The sequence below is a fragment of the Oryctolagus cuniculus genome, chromosome 3, assembly GCF_051225735.1.
Source record: "Oryctolagus cuniculus isolate XC-2025 breed Fujian yellow rabbit chromosome 3, ASM5122573v1, whole genome shotgun sequence".
NCBI lineage: Eukaryota > Metazoa > Chordata > Mammalia > Lagomorpha > Leporidae > Oryctolagus > Oryctolagus cuniculus.
The window spans coordinates 77,812,146-77,833,463 of NC_142869.1; the positions used below are offsets into that span (position 1 = coordinate 77,812,146).

The 21,318-nt window shown below is 38.7% G+C and overlaps 1 protein-coding gene and 1 long non-coding RNA gene across 4 annotated transcripts in view; one reads left to right on the forward strand and one right to left on the reverse strand.

Moving 5' to 3' along the window:
• The window catches only part of FIGN (fidgetin, microtubule severing factor), a 136,787-nt gene that overhangs the window by 51,452 nt on the left and 64,017 nt on the right, over positions 1-21,318 (forward strand). The gene's annotated exons all lie outside the window — the stretch shown is intronic.
• The window catches only part of LOC149127396 (uncharacterized), a 548,503-nt gene continuing 528,362 nt past the window's right edge, over positions 1,178-21,318 (reverse strand). Inside the window, exon 2 of the long non-coding RNA XR_016231532.1 lies at positions 1,178-21,143. This is a non-coding gene — a long non-coding RNA (uncharacterized LOC149127396). The remainder of the gene's footprint in view (positions 21,144-21,318) is intronic.

The window sequence follows — 21,318 nt, forward strand, 5'->3', positions numbered from 1 at the left end:
ACAATGCAGCTCTACAAACCCATTGCTGGGGAAGTGAAATTCTCTTTCCCTGATCATAATGAAATCCAGATTGTTTGTGAGCATTCCCAAATTCGGCTTTCCAAGTACCCCTGCAGTAGCATTCTACATCACATCTTAGGAAAAACCATTTGAAGAGCTCAGATTCACAGTTTAAAGCACCCTTCCCCTTCCTTCAGATTATGATACTGTTAGATCGTTGGCATTGACCTAGAAGTCCGGCTCAGGCTTCCCATTGATGTGCTGTGATGCTGAGAAAGGTAACATAACCCTCATCTCAAGTCATGGGTCCCCACCAGAAGTAGATCCTCTGAGCTCCATACAGATGATATCACTATTGAAGCAATGGCCTTAGTCTTGGTGTGCATACCTGTGCCACAAGAGGAACACTGCCGAACATGGGTATGACCCAGAATACGCTGTCAAAGAGAGATTGAGCTGAAAAACTTCAGCTCAGAGTGACTTTTCAAGAAAGTGTGGAAACTGGCTTGAAAATAGGAAGAAAAATCTCAAGGAAGAGATGACTAGATGTGCTTTTTTTTGAAGCAGTATCTGCCGTGTGGAAAAATGGTAGACTGGTTCTCTACTCATCACAAAATGGTGGAATGACAAGTGTAAATTTGTTTGGCAAATATTTCTGTTTCTAAGCTAAAAGTGTAGCAAATTAAAATAAAAAACAGCAATAAGAGAGCATATTCCCATACCCAATGAGGCAAATGAAGCTGTTAGATATTTTGGGGTAGGGAGCATGACTCTTACAATCTTACATGGATGCAACCTCCAAGAAGCTTATAGTTCAACAGTGAAAGCAAATATTTTTAAAGCTCTAACAAAAAGTAGAAAATAAGGTTTTCGTTAGGTATTGTTAACAAAGTCCTGTGGGCCATGGAGGAGAAAATGATCACTCTGAGTGGATAAACATCTCCCTATACTTCCCAGAGCCTAAACTGTGGGCGTGTACCACATGTACCACAGCTAGATTGTTTGCTTGGAAAAAAATCCCAAGAAACAAACTGGGAAAGAAAAGGTCTGAGCTCTGTTGGGTTAAATGCTGCCACTGGGACTTGGGCATGTTACCTAACTTCTGGGTCTCTATTTCCTCATCTGGGAAAGAAAATTAGGGTATCTGTCATGATTAAATAATGGAAGTATTGTTAGGGTCCAGCTGGATAATGTTTGGAGAAGGTTTTTAAACACTCAAAAAGGCTATGCAAATATTAGTGATTGCTGTGACTTAAAACTTCATCTAGCTTGCTTTTGCCATTTTAGGCAGAGTAAATGCTGAACTTCTGTTGACTTTGAATAATATCTTTACACAGACTAATATATATTTCAAGGTAAGGATGCCTAAATAGTGTGCTATTTACAAGTCTCTCTCTCTCTCTCCCTCGCTCTCTCTCTCTCTCTGTGTGTGTGTGTGTGTGTGTGTGTATTCCTGGGTGAAGGAAAGACAGTTTTGGGGAATCATCATTATGTTCCTCTAATAGTGATCCATTAGAAAGAAAAACTGCCGCCGTGATAGCATTTATGCAATACATAAAATTACATGCACATTTTTTTTTAGTGAAGATTTTGTCATTGATTTTTAACATGGGAAAACAAGAGACTGGTGTCCCATGGAGATATGTTGACAGGATAGCATGGAAAAAATGGTGTCCTATCTCACCATGTAGTTATGTGATCAATGTTTACTTCTAGGCAAAAAAAGTTTAAAAAACAACTTTCATCCAAAAATTCTAGATCATAAAAACAGCAGAAGACAGTCCATTAAGACATCTTCTCCAGGCCTGGCATAGTTCCCTGCTTCTCAGCCTTAGCTGCACCATTACAATTACCCGAGGAGCTTTAAAAATCCCAGTTCCCAGGCTGTACCCCTAACCAGTTAATCCAAAAGATCTGGGAGTAAGCACCAGTTATTAGAATTTTGAAGTCTTTCCAGGCAGTTCCAATGTGCATTTCGTTTGAGAGTTTGAGGTGTTCTCTGTGTCTCCTTGTAGTACCATCCCATCTTTTCATTTATAAATTAGAGTGTTATTTTTGACACCTCTATTGTCACCTTCCTCTCTTCTCATTCTTAGGAAGTTCTATAGATTCTCCCATAGCTGTGTTGGTTTGACCCTTACCTTCCCCAGTACTTGCTAGTCTAGCCTAGGCCTTTATAGCTTAACATCTACTTTGCTTCCTCCAGTGCCCTCCTAGATGGGATTACCAGACATTTTCAAACACATCCTTCAAACAACAGTTTTGTCATTTCACATAAGGACCTATTCTGAGCCAGGTGTTGTGAAGGGGTTGAGCTGCTGTCTGCAATGCCTCTGCAATGCCAGCATCCCATATGAGCACCGCTTCATGTCCCGGCTGCTCTGCTTCTGTTCCAGCTCCTTGCTAATGCACCTGTGAAAGCAGCAGAAGATGGCCCAAGTGCTTGGGCCCCTGTCACCCATGTGAGAGCCCAACCTTGGCCATTGTGGCTATTTGGGGAGTGAACCAGCAGATAGAAGATCTGATTCTCTCTCTCTCTGTGTCTGTCTCCACCTCACTGTCTGTAAGTCTGCCTTTTAAATAAATAAATATTCTAATATAGTAAAAATAAATATATTTTATATATTTATATAAAAATTCATTTATATATTTCTATATTTTATATATTTATATTTATATAAACATATATACATTTTTTTTAAAAAAGAACCTACACTGATTTGGCATGATAGAATCCAAATCCTTTATTATCAAACTCTATTTAAAAATTAACCCTCTGATTACTTGTATTTCCTGTTATAACACTGCATAGTTAGAAGGGAATTTTGGTATCAGGAAGAATAGTTGTTTTTACAACTATGTCCCCTGTGTTCCTGCAATTCTACAAAGAAGCTTTGGTGCAGGGCCAGGTGAGGGAGATGGAGGCAGAGGCTGAGTGAGGAGTGTATCCAGTATGTCTTCCCCCCAGCTGCTTCCTCTCCTTTCAGCCAGAGCAGATCAGCTGTCCTTCCTTAATAATTTTGGGTTGTGCTTAGGATTTCGTTAGACCAGAAAAGAGTCACTGCTGGACAAAAAAAAAAAAAAAAAGAAGAAGAAGAAGAAGAAGAAGAAGAAACTTTGCAAACCATTGGGGGCTAATCTTCTCATTTCACAAGGGACGAAACTAACGCTCAGAGAGGTTAAGTGACTCATCCAAAGTCGTATAGCTAAAATGTGCCCTTTGTTCCTGCTGGTATGATCTCTCCACTCTGAGAAAAATACGAAGAAATGTCTTGCCAGCCCTTGACACCAGGCCTTATACATTCAGGTGTTCAGCAAATATTTGTTGAATGAACAGTAGAATGGATGCTATCTCGTATTTTTCTGTTTCTGTTCACACTGTTACTTGTTACAAGAATGCTTTATTTAACAACAACAAACAGTCCTCTCACATGTGAAAGCAATTCTTTAGCACATATCTCATCCACTCTTGTCTCAAAGTGTTTCCCTACACCCATGACTGTAATCTATTTGAATATGCTTAAGCCCTATAAAAACTATCCTGTTCTCTACATTCTTTTCTGGATATGTCTTGCTCCGCAGCAAGATTGTATGCCTGTTCCTTACAGTGTAGGACTCTTGCTACAGACAAATTTTATATCTTTTCCAGCATAGACAAAGCTTCATAAATACTTGGATTACTGGGCTGCCCTGTGGCAATAGCCTAGATTTTTAATGCTCCTGCTTATTGAATTAAAACATACTAGAATCAAATATCTCATGATATGAAGATTGTGTTTTTACTCAATATAAGAAATGCTTTTTGTTAAAAAAATTAAACAAATGGGATTTTGATACCCACACAATTCTTTTCAGATTAAAATAAACTCACATTCTTTTCATTTTGACCTTTTTTTTTTTTTAAAGCAAAAGATTGCAACAGGAAAAGAAAGTAGATTAAATAATATGGTGTCTGCCAGAATTTTTTCCCTGAGTTCTTTGAGTATTCACAGCCTCGGTCACTTAATGTGAGCCCTCAATGTGAGGCCAAGCTGCAGCTTCATGGGAAAAACACTTGGGAAATGTCCAATCCAATGGGAGCCAACTCACATTTGCCTTCCTTGTTCAAAGCCACATTTCCTGGCTGCACCAGTTAGAATTTTCCTTTGAAGGAAAAAAAAAAAAAAAAAAGAGAGAGAGAGAGAGAGAGAGTGTTTCTGGATTGGTTTCAGGCCCTTTTGTTCACAGCAGTCATTTTAGCTTTCTCCATAGAGTTCTTCATAAGCCAGTAGGAAAACGGATTCTGTCGTTTTCTCTGGACAAATATAAAAATGCACGTTGTGTAAAAATTACACGTTGGTGGACTTTCCAGTAAATGTCCACCTTCTTCCTTAGATTTAAAGTAGTCGATGTGCACATTCATGTGGAGATTTGAAAACTTGTTTGCTCTGTATTCTGCTTCACAATTGTGCCAGGCTTAGAGTCATTATATCTTCCTTTACCTCATGTATTTCTCTTTTGACTCACATTTTCAAAAGGTGTATGCATATACAATAGCTGCATTATATACAGTCATTAAATATCATATTAATAATTATTAAACATATACAATTATTAAATATAATTGTTAAATATATAATTATACAAAGTAGAAAAGTCGTGGTATCACTTGGAGCCTGCTTCCTGCTCTGGAAAGCGAGGAATTCAGGTGACTTCTTCCCTAAGATACACTTTGACCCTGCACTAAGAGTCTATAACAAGTGCATCTGAAACATTTAGAACTCTTGGTATCATTTGCTTTCATTTAGGCTTCTTTCCATCCATTCATTTACATTCAAGTATTTGTTCATTCAGTAACTATTTGTTGACCTCCTCAGAGAAGTAAAATACTTAAGAAAATGAACTTAAGAGTGAATCATGTATTTTAGCTTTAAAACTTAACTTGCATATATACACTACTTCCTTAACTTCCCTAGACATCAGTTTTATATTCTGTAAAGTGAACAAAATAGAAGCACTATTGATTAAAGTCCTTGTGAGCAGTGCATAATTCCTGTCAATAGTTTAGTACACTGTCAGCCTGTAGTATATATTCAAATACTGTATTACAATTATAGCCTATTCTCTGCTAGGAAGTCTGATAAAAATACCAGAACCAATAAAGCATTTTTTAAACAAGTGCCATCATAGAGTTACATACAGTGAGTTATGGGAGCCCCAAAGAGAATGCAGTTGACTATGGGGAGTGAAAGATTGGGGGAAGCACACAAAGGTGGATGTATACCCGAATTTTGAAGAATATGTTGGCAGTTGCCAAGTGAGGAAATGTAAAGTAAAAAGTAGAAGGAGACACTTGTACAACAACATGGCAGAAAGAATGGCAGAATCTTGGAAGAACGAGTCTTTTCACCTGTGTGAGAGATCATGAGGTTGGGCTTTCAGTAGTCAGTCTGTCTGTTCCCCTGCCTGTTCCCCTAGGATTCCACCTATTGCTAAACAGACTTAAGACCACTTAAGAATAGGAGTCCACATTTAATTAGTAGCTGGAGGAGTCCAGAGGTAGTGCAGAAGTGAGGTCTTGGTCTTGTGTTTAGTGTTGGCGCCTTTAACACACATAGGCATTATTCCTAGCAGTAACCTCAAAAGAGGGGAGAAGAGAACTGGTCTTCCTGAATGCTGACAGAGGGACAAAAAGAGAGAGATTTGGTGATTATAGACTCTTGATCCTTAATTTTGGAAATACACCATGAAATGTAATAAGTACACTCAATACTGTCTCACGTATTCCTGCAAAGTGTGTGTTTTGTCTCAGAGGTCAAACCATTAGTGTAAAAGTGCTCTTGGAATTTTTGGAACTTATTCCCTTTGGATAAACATGATTTTGATTAAATGAAGAGGGGTAGTGTCTGGAAGGTAAATGAAGGAATTGAGACAGATGATATAGGGAAAGTCACATCTTTTTGTTAAAGACTAGGTTTGTGAAACTGAAGCAAAGGAACGTTTTAAGAGGCATGGGGGAAATAGTCTTAGATTATGTGCAGTGAAATGTGCAACTAAGGAAAATGTAGCCTTTGAACTTCCTTGCTTCTCATGTGAACATTCCATAATAAGGCAATGTTGCTTTAAAAGAAAAGACAAAACTGTAAAAAGAGGATTTAAAGCTGCCGGGAAGGGAATAATTAGACTAAAGCTGGTACATTTTAAAAAGCAGGATCTACAAGTTGGCTCACATGATATACATTCGAAGAACCCTTAAACATGGCTCCCAGACTTTATCAAAGAGTCAGTAAGCAATTTTGTATGTCACACAAGAATCACAGAGATACTCAAGATGTTTTATAATTGTTTAACCTCAGTGTATAAGAATACACTGAAGCAGTTGTTCAGTTGCCATTTCCAGTGGCATACAATGACAAAAATTACTAAGTAATCACAGACTAGGTTTTGAGGAATGAATTGTTCCAGATACATTTCAATTTTGTTTCATAATAAAATGACAGACCTTTATTTTATATGTTTATATGATTTTCACCCTGTAGGTATTAAGCCCTGATTTAATTTCATCTAAGATAGTGTTCCAAGGATATCTTCCATTGTCCAGGGTGATTGGTGTTGTTTATTGGGGCATCTTTCAGGCTTTATTCCTCAGGCTTTCTGATGCAATGTCTCTTTTGATCTTAAAATTAATTTTATCCTTATTTCTTTGACCATCAACAACTAAGTCATAAGTTTCTACAACCATAGTAAAACTTATTGTAAGTCAGCCAACAAGAAAGTTTGAGTTCAAATAGGCATAAAATCCTAAAGCAATATGGTATTTAGGATGCACTTTGGTAGCAGAAAAAAGAACATTGGGTAGAATCACAAGAATTCCAAATGAAATACGCACTTCAGTTGATAATGGTGTATCAATACTGGTTAATTGACAAATTTAAGATGTTAATAATATGGGAGACCGGATGTGGGATATAGAGAAGCTCTTTACTGTCTTTGCAACTTTTGCTGAAATGTGAAAATATTCTTAAAAATTCAATCACTTTCCTCCACTTCTTCCATAATACAAACTATCAGACCTTGTTGCTTTATTCAGTAACTTTGCATCATCCTTTGACTTCACAAATCTAGAAAGATGTAATTACAGAAAAGAGCAGGAGCACTAAGAGAAGTTGGACTTTAAACAGTCAGGGTGAGGTTGTTTAAATGAGCTAAATATTTCTGTCCTGACAAAGAGAACAATGTGGGGATTTTGAAAATGCTTTCCAATTTTATGAAGGTTTTTTTTTTTAACTTTTATTTACTAAATATAAATTTCCAAAGTACAGCCTATGGATTACAATGGCTCTTCTCCCCACCCCATAACTTCCCTCCCACCTGCAACCCTCCCATCTCCCACTCCCTCTCTCATTCCATTCACATCAAGATTCATTTACAATTCTCTTTATATATAGAAGATTGATTTAGTATATATTAAGTAAAGATTTCATCAGTTTGCACCCACACAGAACATAAAGTGTAAAATACTGTTTCAGTACTAGTTACAGCATTAATTCACATTGGACAACACATTAAGGACAGAGATCCTACGTGAGGAGTAACTACACAGTGACTCCTGTTGTTGACTTAACAATTTGACACTCTTGTTTATGGCATCAGTAATCTCCTTAGGCTCTAGTCATGAGTTGCCAAGGCTATGCAAGCCTTTGAGTTCACCAACTTCGATGTTATTTAGACAAGGTCATAGTCAAAGTGGAAGTTCACTCCAGCCTTCAGAGAAAGGTACCTCCTTCTTTGATGGCCTATTCTTTCTACTGGGATCTCACTTGCAGAGATCTTTCATTTAGGTGGTTGTTGTTGTTTCTTTTTTTTTTTTTTTTTTTTTTTTTTGCCAGAGTATCTTGGCTTTCCATGCCTAAAATACTCTCATGGGCTCTTCAGCCAGATCCGAATGCCTTAAGGGCTGATTCTGAGGCCAGAGTGCTGTTTAGGACATCTGCCATTCTATGAGTCTGCTGTGTATCCCGCTTCCCATGTTGGATTGTTCTCTCCCTTTTTGATTCTATCAGTTAGTATTAGCAGTATTAGTCTTGTTTGTGTGATCCCTTTGACTTTTAGACCTATTAGTATGATCCATTGTGACTGAAATTGATCACTTGGACTAGTGAGATGGCATTGGTACATGCAACCTTGATGAACTGTATGGAATCCCCTGGCACATTTCTACTGCTTCCCTAGGCCATCAGCGGGGAGCTGGATTGGAAGTGGAGCAACCAGAACTCAAACCGGCACCCATATAGGATGTGATCATCGTAGGCAGATGCTTAACCTACTATTCCACAGCATTGGCCCCTACATTATCTTTCTTGAGAATCCACAGAAACCTAACCAAAACTTTAAAACATTAGTGTTTCCTGTTTCACATATTTTGTTTCCTATCTTATGCACGGAATAGGTCAAATCATCTTTCGGATGGAGAAGACTCTGCAGAACCACGTCCATTCTGCCAATTTGTTGGTTCACGTCCTTCCTGAGATAGATTGCTAGACTTAAAAGTACAGGTTCAGGAGTCCACAAAGGATGTTATCCTTATTAACAAAGCTTAGCACATCAGCACATCACATGGACAACCCTGTAAAAATTTGAAAGCCACCTCTCCCTCCTTCTTTTGTAATTTATTTTCTTTTGGTCATGGATATGTTACCAATGCTGTCTTTATAAGTATTTTTGCCTGCATATTTTGAGTATAAATTCTTTTTTATACTTATAACCTATGGAATTTCTATTTCTGAGTATCCTCTAAAGTGAAATGGACATGATGCATATCTTGGATAGTTCAGTCTAATGGCTCTCCAAATGGTGACTTCTGTTGTTGGTTATATATATTTCAAACTTCGAAATGAATTTGGTTATATGCATTAGTAAAGTTGGGTATTTATTTTTGAAACAAGTCAAACCATAAAGCTGATATTGCTCAATGTCAAAATGTAAACTGAGATACTTCTCAAATTTTCTGATAGTTGATACAAATAACATTTAGCACTTTCAAATATTCTTGGGTCCAGTAATTCACTTTACTTTAAATGGTTTGTGCAGATCAGAAGGATGACATGGATTAACATAAAGGTATGTTTGTCAGCCTGGGTGCACAGGCTATGAATATTCCTGAAACCTATGGAAATTCTTAATTATTTAAGCAAAAAAATTTTATAGGAATAAACATAAAAGTTTTCTTTGACAGCAAAAAAATTTCCAATTTAAATTTTAATAGAAGAAATATTTAATTAAAAAAAAAAACTGATTTTTTTTTACCCCCAATCTGGACACTGAATCTGTAACCCATGGAAAGTTCAAAATATTTTTTCTTTGAAAGTGAGTTTATAGGTTACTCAAATTTAAGGAACCTTATGTGATGATTCTAAGCAAAAAGAGATACAAACTTATGTGTTCTCTTTCAGCATTCTTTACATGTAGATTCAGACTTATGTCTCCTGTTATCTTATAATCATCATTTATTTTCATTTTGTTTGAAAGGCAGAGAGACAGAATGAGAGATTGCATTCACTGTTTTGCTTGTCAAATACCTACAGCAGCCTGACTGAGCCAGGTCACAGCCAGGAGCCTGGAAATCAATCTGGGTCTCCTATGTGTCCTATGTGGGTACCAAGGCCTCAAGTATTTGAGCTATTACTGCCACCTCCCAGAGGGTGCACATTAGCAGGAAGCTGGATAGGAAGTGGAGCCAGATTCAAATCAGGTACTCTGATAGGAGATGCTGGTGTCCCATTCAGTATCTTTTTTTTTTTTTTTTTTGACAGGCAGAGTTAGACAGTGAGAGAGAGAGACAGAGAGAAAGGTCTTCCTTTCGTTGGTTCACCCCCCAAATGGCTGCTACGGCCGCACGCTGCACCGATCCATAGCCAGGAGCCAGGTCCTTCTCCTGGTCTCCCATGCGGGTGCAGGGCCCAAGGACCTGGGTCATCCTCCACTGCCTTCCCAGGCCACAGCAGAAAGCTGAACTGGAAGAGGAGCAACCAGGACAGAACCAGCGCCCCAACCAGGACTAGAACCCGGGGTGCCAGTGCCGCAGGCAGAGGATTAGCCTATTGAGCCATGGCACCGGCCCCCATTCAGTATCTTAACTGCTTCCACAAACTCCTGGCCCTCCCTATAGCTTGAGTGGCAATTTGATTTCAGACAAGTCTGAATAATTGGGAATAATTAAAATGAAATTAATTGTACTTCTAATGGATTTGATGACTAATATTGAAGTTCTTGTGCTCTTATAGGACATGACTGTTCATATTCTTTCATTTTGTACGAAATGCCCCCCTCTACAACTCTCCTAAATATTTGCTTTGCAGGACAATATTCTGCTGTCACTAAGTTTGAAAAGGAATCTTGAGTGAATATTTTAAAGTATCTCACACACACACAAACATATATAGCCGCCAAGGCTCAATAGACTAATCCTCTGTGTAGCGGCGCCGGCACACTGGGTTCTAGTCCCGGTCGGGGCACCGGATTCTGTCCCGGTTGCCCCTCTTCCAGGCCAGCTCTCTGCTGTGGCCAGGGAGTGCAGTGGAGGATGACCCAAGTGCTTGGGCCCTGCACCCCATGGGAGACCAGGATAAGTACCTGGCTCCTGCCATCGGATCATCGCGGTGCGCCAGCCGCGACGCACCAGCCGCAGTGGTCATTGGAGGGTGAACCAACGGCAAAGGAAGACCTTTCTCTCTGTCTCTCTCTCTCTCTCACTGTCCACTCTGCCTGTAAAAAAAAAACATATATATATGTGTGTGTGTGTGTGTATTTATTATATATGTTATTTATTATATATATTATATATATACACATATATATATTAGAGGTCTCAGCCTGTGAAAATGATGGCAGAACCTTTGGCGTCAAGAGCCAAAAACTAACACAGAGGTGTTTTAATGTGCATATCTTCTGCCCATCCTGTGTCCCCACCCTGCACACTTAAAAGTGGCAGGGTTCCCATACAACTGAGCTGTAGAGGCTGATGTGGTTAAGCAATAACAATGTGGGAGATTGAAGCATGAGGACTTGGCAAGTAGAAAAAGAGTGAGCTAGAAACGCAGGTGCTGGGCTCGCAAGTGTGCAGATGTCTGGATCCAGAAGCTCTGGGTCTGGGTCAGTGGCTCTCGAGCCCTTGCATGCATCAGAATCAGCCAGAAGGCTTGTGGAAGTGCACATGGCTGGATCGCACCCTGGATTTTCTGCTTCAATAGACCGTGGGCAGGGCTCTAAAATTCCAATTTCTACAAGTTTCCCCGTAATGTTATTGCTGGTGGTCCAAAAGCTATGTTTTGAGAATCACTACTCTGTTGTTAGAACTTCTGTATTGTAAGTATGTAAAGCCACAGCTCCTTCCTGTGTGTCTGATGGCACATGCTGCAGGGTGTCACTGTTCCTACTGTAGGATGGCCCTGTGTCAGATCTTGCAAAACCAGAGCAAACACAAATATATTCTCCTTGTTCAAATAGAACCCTTGGAAGCTAGAAACCTGGAAGAAGTGAGAAGAAAAGGGGAAATTGGAGTTCACTGAGCCCCTGTTATATACATTTTTATTAATATTATCCCAGGTCTTTTGGATGAATCAAAAGAGACTGTGTTAACCCAAATATGGCGTGAAAAAAAAAATTCATTGCCTTGACTTCAATTAATTTTCTAAGATTTAACTCTAAATACTATTATAGGTAAAAATTTAAAGGTGAGCGTATATTCAGATTATTCCTAAAGGATCATCTTCAGAAACTGCTATAGAACCAGCAGGACTAGTATATTCTAACCAGAAACTTGACTTACCCATCCTTCTTTCATCAGCAAATTCTACATTGCTCAGAAAGCCATTCAAATACTCAATGCCTCTTGTTTTCTGTCTGTGAAAAACAGAGTCACTGCACCCTTATTTTTTGTCAGGAACATTGCAATGGGGACTGCCCTTGTGCATCATACAGTTGTTTGGCAGAAACAGATACTACATGCAAAAAACTGCAGCATCATTTCCAGAGATACAATATCCCATACAAATCCTCACTCCTGTTTCATGGTTTGCCTATATAAGAAAATGCCATTTATTCAACTTTACAGTATCCCTAAAAATATTGTCACAGCCCCAAGTCATTTAGGCTTTATAAAAAAAATGAAACAATTGCCTACATTATTCTAATTTTAGGTTAAATTTTCAATTTTTATTTCAGTGTGTTTTCTTGCTGCCAGTTTGGTTGGTAGCGTGAGACTGAAAACAATTTCATACCAGAATCACCTTTGTTTGAGTTCTTTTCTGTATGAATTCTGCAGGCTGGGGGATCCCAGCAATAGCAGTTCTAGAATGCTGCAAATAATGGGAAGATCGTGACGTAGGGCATTACCCCAGTAACAAATCTGTACATTGAAAGAGCTGAATTCACGTGCACAAAATAAAAACAAAACTGTGAAAAGAGCTACACTCAACTAATACAAAACATAAATTTGAAAAGTTCTTCTTTCCCACCTGCCGACAAGCGATAACTGAATTTGTATTAGTAAAAGTAAACCCAAAAGTCTTTTTGTGACACTTGCAGTTATTTGTATAGTGTAATATAAGGGCTGTGGATACTGAAAAGGATGCAAGAAAACCAGGGGTCTAGTCCGTGATTAATAGCTGCATTCATTCCATAATGATAGTAAGCACTCCACATATGCTGGAAGATGGTGATAATTTTATTAAAAATATTTTAAATGTTAGCTATGCAGTAGATGCTATTTGGTCACATTATACCCGCTACTTCATTTAATCATCTGACACTCTAAAAGATACATTACGTAGTGACTCCATTTTAACATGTGAGGAAACTGAGGTTCAGCTGTTCTTAAACAACTGTGTCGTTATCTGCACCAACTAATTGCTGGAACTAGGAAATTCTGCTCTGAGCCAGCTCTTTGCAGACTCCAAGCTTTTAACTGCTGTGCCGTATTGCCATTGCCACTACGCTACACTTTCAAGGCCATGAAAATACAATGAAGAACAAAGCAGATGCCAAATCTGCCCCAGAGAGTGTATAATTTCCGTGTATCTGAGCTTTAGCTGCTTCTTTGCAGAATGGTGTAAGTTATGGCACAGTGTGGCTTTTTTACTATCAGGTCTTTCATAAATACTAAGCAATTAAGTGAAGGCTTTAATGAAACTAGTACATGTAATTGGCAGAGTAATTTTTGTGTATCTTCTCTCCTTGGGAAATGCATGATAATCTTGGAGAGTTCACTGAACTTGAACTTCTGCACTGAAATCTTGGGGCGAGGCAAAGAAAGGATAAAATGAAGACAGAAAACATGGAGCATGTTTATATTCTTAGCTTAAAATTTTCCCTTCTCCAGAAGAGAAGCAGCTGTCAGATTCAACTACTACAGGAAACAGTAGAAATGAAGTCTGTTTCTATAGCTCTCTCCCCTCAGGGATCCAGTGTTTCACAGCAAGTACGTTTCCATTTGAAGGAATCCTTAAGTGAATCACACATCCCAAGGTAGATGTTTATTTTACACTTTGCAGATCTGGTTCCAAGGTTCCACATTTAGGGCAAATTAATTCCAAAGCTACCTGCCTGCATCTCTTCTAACTAAGGGACTTCTATGTATTTTAAATAACTTACTCTGCTTAGTTCCTGTCCTCACACACATATTTATATTTTCCAATCAGGAATTCTAACCAGCTATGCATTGGCATTAAAACATATATCCATAGTGCAAAATACAACTTTCTGGTCTCTTGTTGCACTTTGCTGTATCTTTTTTTCTTTTTGGAAATATATAGAAATGGCAATTCAAAGCAATTAAGTGATGACAGATCCCATATTCAAAGAAATGACTAAGAATAAATCAGCTTATAAAACAAGCTAATTTCCCAAAAACATATGGCTAGTGCAAAGAAAATACAAAACTTTGCACCCTGGAGAGAAAATATGTAATTATTTGATTTTATCAACAGTAGGAAAGTTTAAACTTGACTTGTGAACATCATCATTGCTTGTGTTGTTGTTCATGTTGTTGCTTTGTTATGCCAGCTGCTGTAGCATGAAAATACAATGATTTCTCCACTTTGTTTTTCACATGAAGGATTTTTCCCTGAATTCCCAGGAAGTCATCTATGGATCCTTCCTCAGTAAGTCATTCTTTAAATATTTATGAAGCCTCCTATTGTGTGTAAGCCTTGATATACTAAAGCCCTTCAGGAGCTTACACTCTAATTGGAGGAGACATACAAGATAAACTTGAAAATATAACTAAGGCATTAAAGCCTTTCTTCTAGGTTCTTAATTGGGGCACATCTTCTACAAATATGTGCCCTCCCCCATCCTTTAGTGTCATGGTTTTTTGAAGGTTAGCGTAAGAACATAGTACGTGCACAGTTTCCACGATAAATTGTAGTAAGAAAATCAAGGAGTCTCCTGTTAACAAAGCCAACCACATTTTTTTTAATGCTACATTAGAACCATCGAAATGACTTCACTTATCTCATTGTCAAATAATTTTTTAATTCTGCATTATGATTGAAGAATGAGGAGAAAAAGGAACAAGGGCAATAGCCCTGACCTGGGAACTAACAATAGATCTTGAGGAACTTCAAAGCGAAACAATTATCTCAGCAACAGGGATGATTTGGCGTCTCTTTGTTAGCCACTTATGACACGTGTGTAATACTTGACATTAATTTAGAAACCAGCAGTTCTAGAGTCCTGCCATATTGCCAGGATATTTCTGTCTCAATAATATATTGATTATATTATTGTAATGGGCTGGGCAATGACTCACAGAGTTGTGAAGAAATTAGGCTAACTATATCTGAGAGAAGTAATGATGAACACTTGAGAGTTATCATTTGTGTTTCATATCTTTGCCATGTTAACACTCACCTACTTTGCGAATTGATATCCACCCATGCTTTTTAATGCAAATATGAATCCATGGCTACTTTTTTGATGTTATACAGTGCTTAACAATCTATGGGTGTTCAAAAATATTAAACTAGTTTCCCCAGTTAAAAAAGACTATGGGAAAACTAACATGAGTGAAATTTTAATTTTGGGTTACTTTCCTGAAAATACTTAGGGTGCTCAGTTCTTTAAACTCTATGGCCAATTTTGGCTGCAGTCTTTCAGTTACTAACATGTTAACTCATCACAGACAAGTGAGAGGTAGCTGTATAAATGTAAATTTACCAGGTTTTTCCTGAATTACAAGGCAAATAATAGGGCAGTTAGTCACATGGTATAACGATTTAGAACTCTTGACTTCAGAGTGTCAGTGCATCCCATACTGAATGTTTGGTTAAGGTGTATTTTCATGGTCCCAGGTGCCTTTCCCGCATATAGCACCTCTGATAACACTGCCTTGTAGCTTGCAGACTCCAGTGTGCAGAATCTCTTCACCTTTCTCACCTGGTTAGTTAATATGCAGGTTGATCCCCTTGCAATCTGTACAATTTTTTTTTCCTGTATCCTATTCATAAAATCCCCTCCACCAACTCGGTTACCCATGGGATATTTGCCAGTTGCCGGGGTGTAGAAAAATAGAAGACAGCAGCCAATAGAGTGTGCATGCTGCACCTTCACCACTCACAGGGAGTAGGGGCATTGCATTTCTAGGCAATCACAGGCTGGTACAGTATCTTGTAGAATACCGTGTGCTGAGTCATGCCAGCTGGGTGGGTAATGTGACTGGTCTTGTTATATAGTAGTTCCTATTCTGATCTTGATGTTGTGGTTGGTTAACTATTATTGACGACTAATTATGTTCCTAAAGTAAACCAATAGCCTTCTTTATAAAGGAGTCTAAAAATAAACAGAACCAGATACAGACTTGTCCTAATGGCTGGAAATCTCCTCTCTGCCGAAGAATTTTACACAGATGTTGTGCACGGATCTCAAGAGTGTGTTAGATCATGTGTTTCTTGTATTTTGAGGGAGGAATTAAGTTGCTGAGAATACTTCATTCATAAAAGAGATAAAAGAGCACTTCAGGCTGGTGCCGCAGCTCAATAGGCTAATCCTCCGCCTTGCGGCGCTGGCACACGGGTTCTAGTCCCGGTTGGGGTGCTGGATTCTGTCCCGGTTGCCCCTCTTCCAGGCCAGCTCTCTGCTATGGCCCGGGAGTACAGTGGAAGATGGCCCAAGTGCTTGGGCCCTGCACCCCATGGGAGACCAGGAGAAGCACCTGGCTCCTGCCTTCGGATCAGCGCAGTGAGCCAGCTGCAGCGCGCTGGCTGCGGCGGCCATTGGAGGGTGAACCAACGGCAAAGGAAGACCTCTCTGTCTCTCTCTCTCTCTCACTGTCCACTCTGCCTGTCAAAAAAAAAACAAAAAACAAAAAACAAAAAAAAAAACAACAACAACAAAAAAAACACTTCAAAATGGTTGTAGAAAAATGCTGTCAAAAGGTAAGTTTATTTTGGTGCAAAAAATTTTGAAATACATGCATAAAAAGGATCTTCAAAAAGTTAATGGAAAATGAATATTGTGAAAAAGCTATCTTAAATTTTCTGGGCACCAAAATAAGCTTTTTTAAAAAAAAAATCATTCATTTATTTGAAAGGAAGAATTATAGAGAGGTAGCAGTTGCAAAGGCAGAGAGAGAGAAGTCTTCCATCCACTGGTTCACTCTCCACATGCAATGGCAGGATTTGCACCAATCCAAAGCCTGGAGCCAGGAGCTTCTTCCAGGTCTCTCATGCAGGTGCAAGGGCCCAAGAACTTGGGCCATCTTCCACTGCTTTCCCAGGCCACAGCAGAGAGCTGGATCGGAGGTGGAGCAGCCAGGACAGGAACTGGTGGCCATTTGGGATGCTGGCACTGCAGGTATCAAGTTTACCCACTATGCCACAGCACTGGCCCCAAGCTTTTAATTTCATGTTCCTGTAGACTTTTTGAAGGATTTTCATATTTATTGTGGATGAATTTTAAAAGTATACTTTTAAAGGTTTATCAATTAGTAAAACTGGAAAAGGTGACATGTAAATTTGAATGTGAAGCAATTTAAATAGGAACCTATATTCATATAGCACTATATGTTATTTATTCATTGACATCATTGTAGTAGTCATATATAATTACCAGTAGCTCCAACTGGGTAATTATTTTGTACTATTAAGGGACTTGCTTTTATGTTGTAAAGGGTTTGTGTGGTTTTAATTATTTTGCTTCTAAACTATGAAGACCCATATTTAAAACTCCTGTTTCTTTGTTATTCGAGCTCAAAGTTGCCTGCCACATTGTCCACTGCAGTATTAACACAATATCACGTCAATATTGGACATAATTCTTTGTGGCAGCTAAAATTTAAATAGGCTCCCACTTATTTTAATATCATCATAAAATTATTGTGGAGCACCCAAGCAGGTCACTTTAGTTTTTCTAAAGCTCAGCTTCACTGTCCATCAGAATTACAATTTTGCCCTCTTTTTAAGAACATAAATCTTGTGCTGTTCATTCCCATTTTCCATCTAGATATCCTATTGATATACAGAATATCTTTTGCTCCTGTAAGAGTGGCCATCAACACTTCTATACACACTAGTAAGTTATAAGTGGGAACTAAAGTGAGCCTGAGTTTAATCATACATATTTGTGTTGTAAGGAGAACCATTTATAATCATAAAAGTCCAGAGCAATTAGAAGGGAATAAAGAACTTTTTTATCACAAGGGAAGTAGGGACAAGCATCTTGATGTTTAGTGTCTTTGGGAGTTTGACCAGCAGATTATGACTTGTGAAATCTTTGTCATCTCTTTGGAAGAAAGCCACAGTAACAACTTGAGATGTAGAACTTATAAAAGGAAATAGCTTTATTTGTATTTGCTATGACTGACAGTTTGATTATAGAATCTGCTGTTTCATTTCACTGTTAATCTACAAATTTTATAATGGGTTTTCTAATTCATAAATATAATAATTAGAAGCTTATCCAGATAATAATACTTGTAAAGCAAAATACATATTTCTTATTCATGCATAAGAATAGAAATATATCCTTATTTCTTTGTTTCTAAAAGCTGAATTATATGTTGTTATTAGTTGTATGGATTTATAAGAAATGTACCCTATACGAATGCTACTTGAGCAAATTTTTTTTTCAGTTTAGAAAATATAGCTAATTAAAAGAGCAATTGCTTAGTAGTCACAGTGGTATGTGTGTTTCCTTATTATAAATAAATAATTGGAGGTTATGATATATGAATATATTTGTTTTTGTTGTTAACTGTGCTGCTACAAAATTCTTCCTGAAGTTTTCTCCTAAATCTCTCCTAATTCTTATTATTTTAAGCTTTGCTCTAATCAGAGTTAGAGGAGAGACTTTTTTTTTTAGCCAGATAATATTTTCAAGATTTATTCTGAAGAAATGGGATTGAATTCAAGTCAGGTTTTCACTCCTACCCCTTGAAGAGTGTTTAGCCAGCTTACCAGTGTCTTGCATGTAGAAACTGTATGTATTATCTTACTTGAGCTTTCAGCAAAGTTCAAGAAAGCTGACTACTGCTTCCTTCTCACATACTTACTTCTCTTGGTTGTGTTCATCTATTGACCATGATCCTCTGACTTTTTTTTTCAGCGCCTACTAATATAGACTTCTCAGTGTCTCTTACTGGATTCTGCTCCCATTTGAACTCTGTACACTATCATTGGCCTGCCTTTTTCAAACTATGTACTGTCCAGAGGTGCTTAAATTTAGCCCCATACTTCCTTTAGAGATCATGTAACTAGGTGCTGATGGCTTTCAAGTTTTTCTCTCTGCTCATGAGGCCTCTGAAACCACTAGATTCCTCTATTAAATAGGCTATTGACACCCTATTTAGTTGTCCAGCAGGCAACTAAACCTGAAGAGGCCGAGCAGATGTCTGAGTATTGTCGCCCGCAAACTTTCCTCTCGGAGCCTTTCCCATCAGAGTATAAAGCACTGCTATTTATTTGGTTGCCAAAACCGAAACTCCCTGAGCTATCCTTGATTTCGCTCTTTCCCTGAGTTTGATCCAGTGCTAATTCATCTGGGCAATAGCTGTTTTCTGAGTAAGGTATATGAAACAGACTTTAATCATTCATGGTCTGGAAGATGTTTCTGATCATATGAGTCAATTTTGACAGCTAGTCATTCTCCATTCTATCATTCCAGTTTAATTCTCTGAATGGTACTTATCCCTATCTTTTTGTATTATTTATGGAGGATTTCTCTTTTTGTTTTGTTCTGATTTTTTTTTTTGGTCTCTTTGAATTTTGCTTGGCATTAAGTAAAGCAGTTGTCAAATGAATGATAGCTTGTTTGTTTGGTTTTTGTTTCATTCGTAGTCATAAGGTTATATTGAAGACCTTCTATATCTTAGCAGCTGTACTGGGAAAGGCAATGATTAAGGTAAAATTCCTACCCTAGAGGGTTTCATTGTCTAGTTAGTGTGATAAGGACTCATACCAGTAAAATATAGCACAGTGTGATGAATGCAAGAGTAGATTCCCGTCCAGAGTGCATAAGATGCAGTGAAGAGGGAAGCGTGGAATTGGAGCACTCCCAGTGAAAGGACAGTATACTTAGATTTTATGATAGATGGAATTTATAAGGAAACAATGGGGAGTGAAAGAGAATTGAAGACTGAGCATGCTCATATATGCCAAGGCACAATGATCTGTAGTACCTGAGGAATCTCTCCAAATGTTTATTCTTGTAGAAGCATCTGAAGAGTGGAAGGAATCAGGCTGAAAAGGGAGACTATTAAGTAAAAAGGGCCTGGAGTTTCCCATTAGTAAGCTAAGACGTCATCCTGCAGATAAACTAACCCAGGTTGACAGGTTTTAACCAGGTGAAATGTTGACATTTTTAGGAGGTGACTAGAAAAGCAGGATTTATTGTAAGACAAAAGGATAGTACATACTCAGATCTAAGTGCAGTCAACCTTATGAGGGAAAAGTGCTACTTTTTATTTTTGTAGTGATGATACAGAGAAAGGATTGAAAGGCAGGGGGACCAGTTAGAAGGACTAGGAAAGGGAATGGATGAAGGCCTGAACACGTTAGGGATGAAGGAAATATGTGGAATGGGAAAATAAGTCATAGCTGAAATCAGCTATATTGGGGAGTCTGTGTAAGCTACGCAGTGGTTCAGCAGGAGGCTGAAAGAGCTTGACTTATGCCATGGTTTTATTCTTGGTTTTTGGACCAAAATGGAGGATACAGAAAGGAGAGTAAGTTTTCATGAAAACAGTGTTCACATGACAAATTCAGTATGTATTGAGTGTGTTTGAGACTCCTTTTTTGTAGTTTTTAAATAATGAACTCAGTAAAAAGTATTTTGTGTGTTTTATGTGTCCGAGAGTGAGAGAGGCAGGGAGGGAGACAGAGAGAAGGAAGATGTCCCAACCAAATGCCCTCAACACCCAGGGCTAGACCACACAAAGCTGGGGAGTTGGATACCCAGTTTAGGTCTTCCATGTGGGTATCAGGAATGTAATTACTTGAATTGCCATCTGTTTCCTCCCAAAGTGAGCATTAGCAGGAAATTGGAACCAGGAGCCAGAGCTGGGTGGTAAACCCAGGCACTCCAATGTGAGACATGAATGTCCTATCCAGTAGCTTAATGGCTGGCCAGAATACTCATCCCTAAAATAATGAATTTAATTGTTGACTTCTCAAGTCAAGACTTTGTAAGGAAATATACCACAATATGAAAAGGTACCTGAACTTATGTCCAAACCAAAAAATGTAGTCATTATTTTGCCGCTAGGTGTGATTGTTGCACTCTTTTGAGTGTTTGTGTCCTCATTTCTGTCACCCTGATACCAGAGTTGGCTTTATCTTTATTTCCAGAGAATGTTACCCTGATATTTTTAACCCTTCTTAATGCATCTTGTATTCCAGGTCTTAAGCCATTATCCTTCTACTGAAAGAATAACAGAATTCTAAGTCTTGTAAAAAGATCATTTAAATCAGTCCTTGGCCGGCGCCGTGGCTCAATAGGCTAATCCTCCACCTTGCGGCGCCGGCACACCGGGTTCTAGTCCCGGTTGGGGCGCCGGATTCTGTCCCGGTTGCCCCTCTTCCAGGCCAGCTCTCTGCTATGGCCAGGGAGTGCAGTGGAGGATGGCCCAGGTGCTTGGGCCCTGCACCCCATGGGAGACCAGGAAAAAGCACCTGGCTCCTGGCTCCTGCCAGGATCAGCGCGGTGCGCCGGCTGCAGCGGCGGCCATTGGAGGGTGAACCAGCGGCAAAGGAAGACCTTTCTCTCTCTGTCTCTCTCTCACTGTCCACTCTGCCTGTCAAAAAAAAAAAAAAAAAAAAAAAAATAAATCAGTCCTGCACTTCTCCC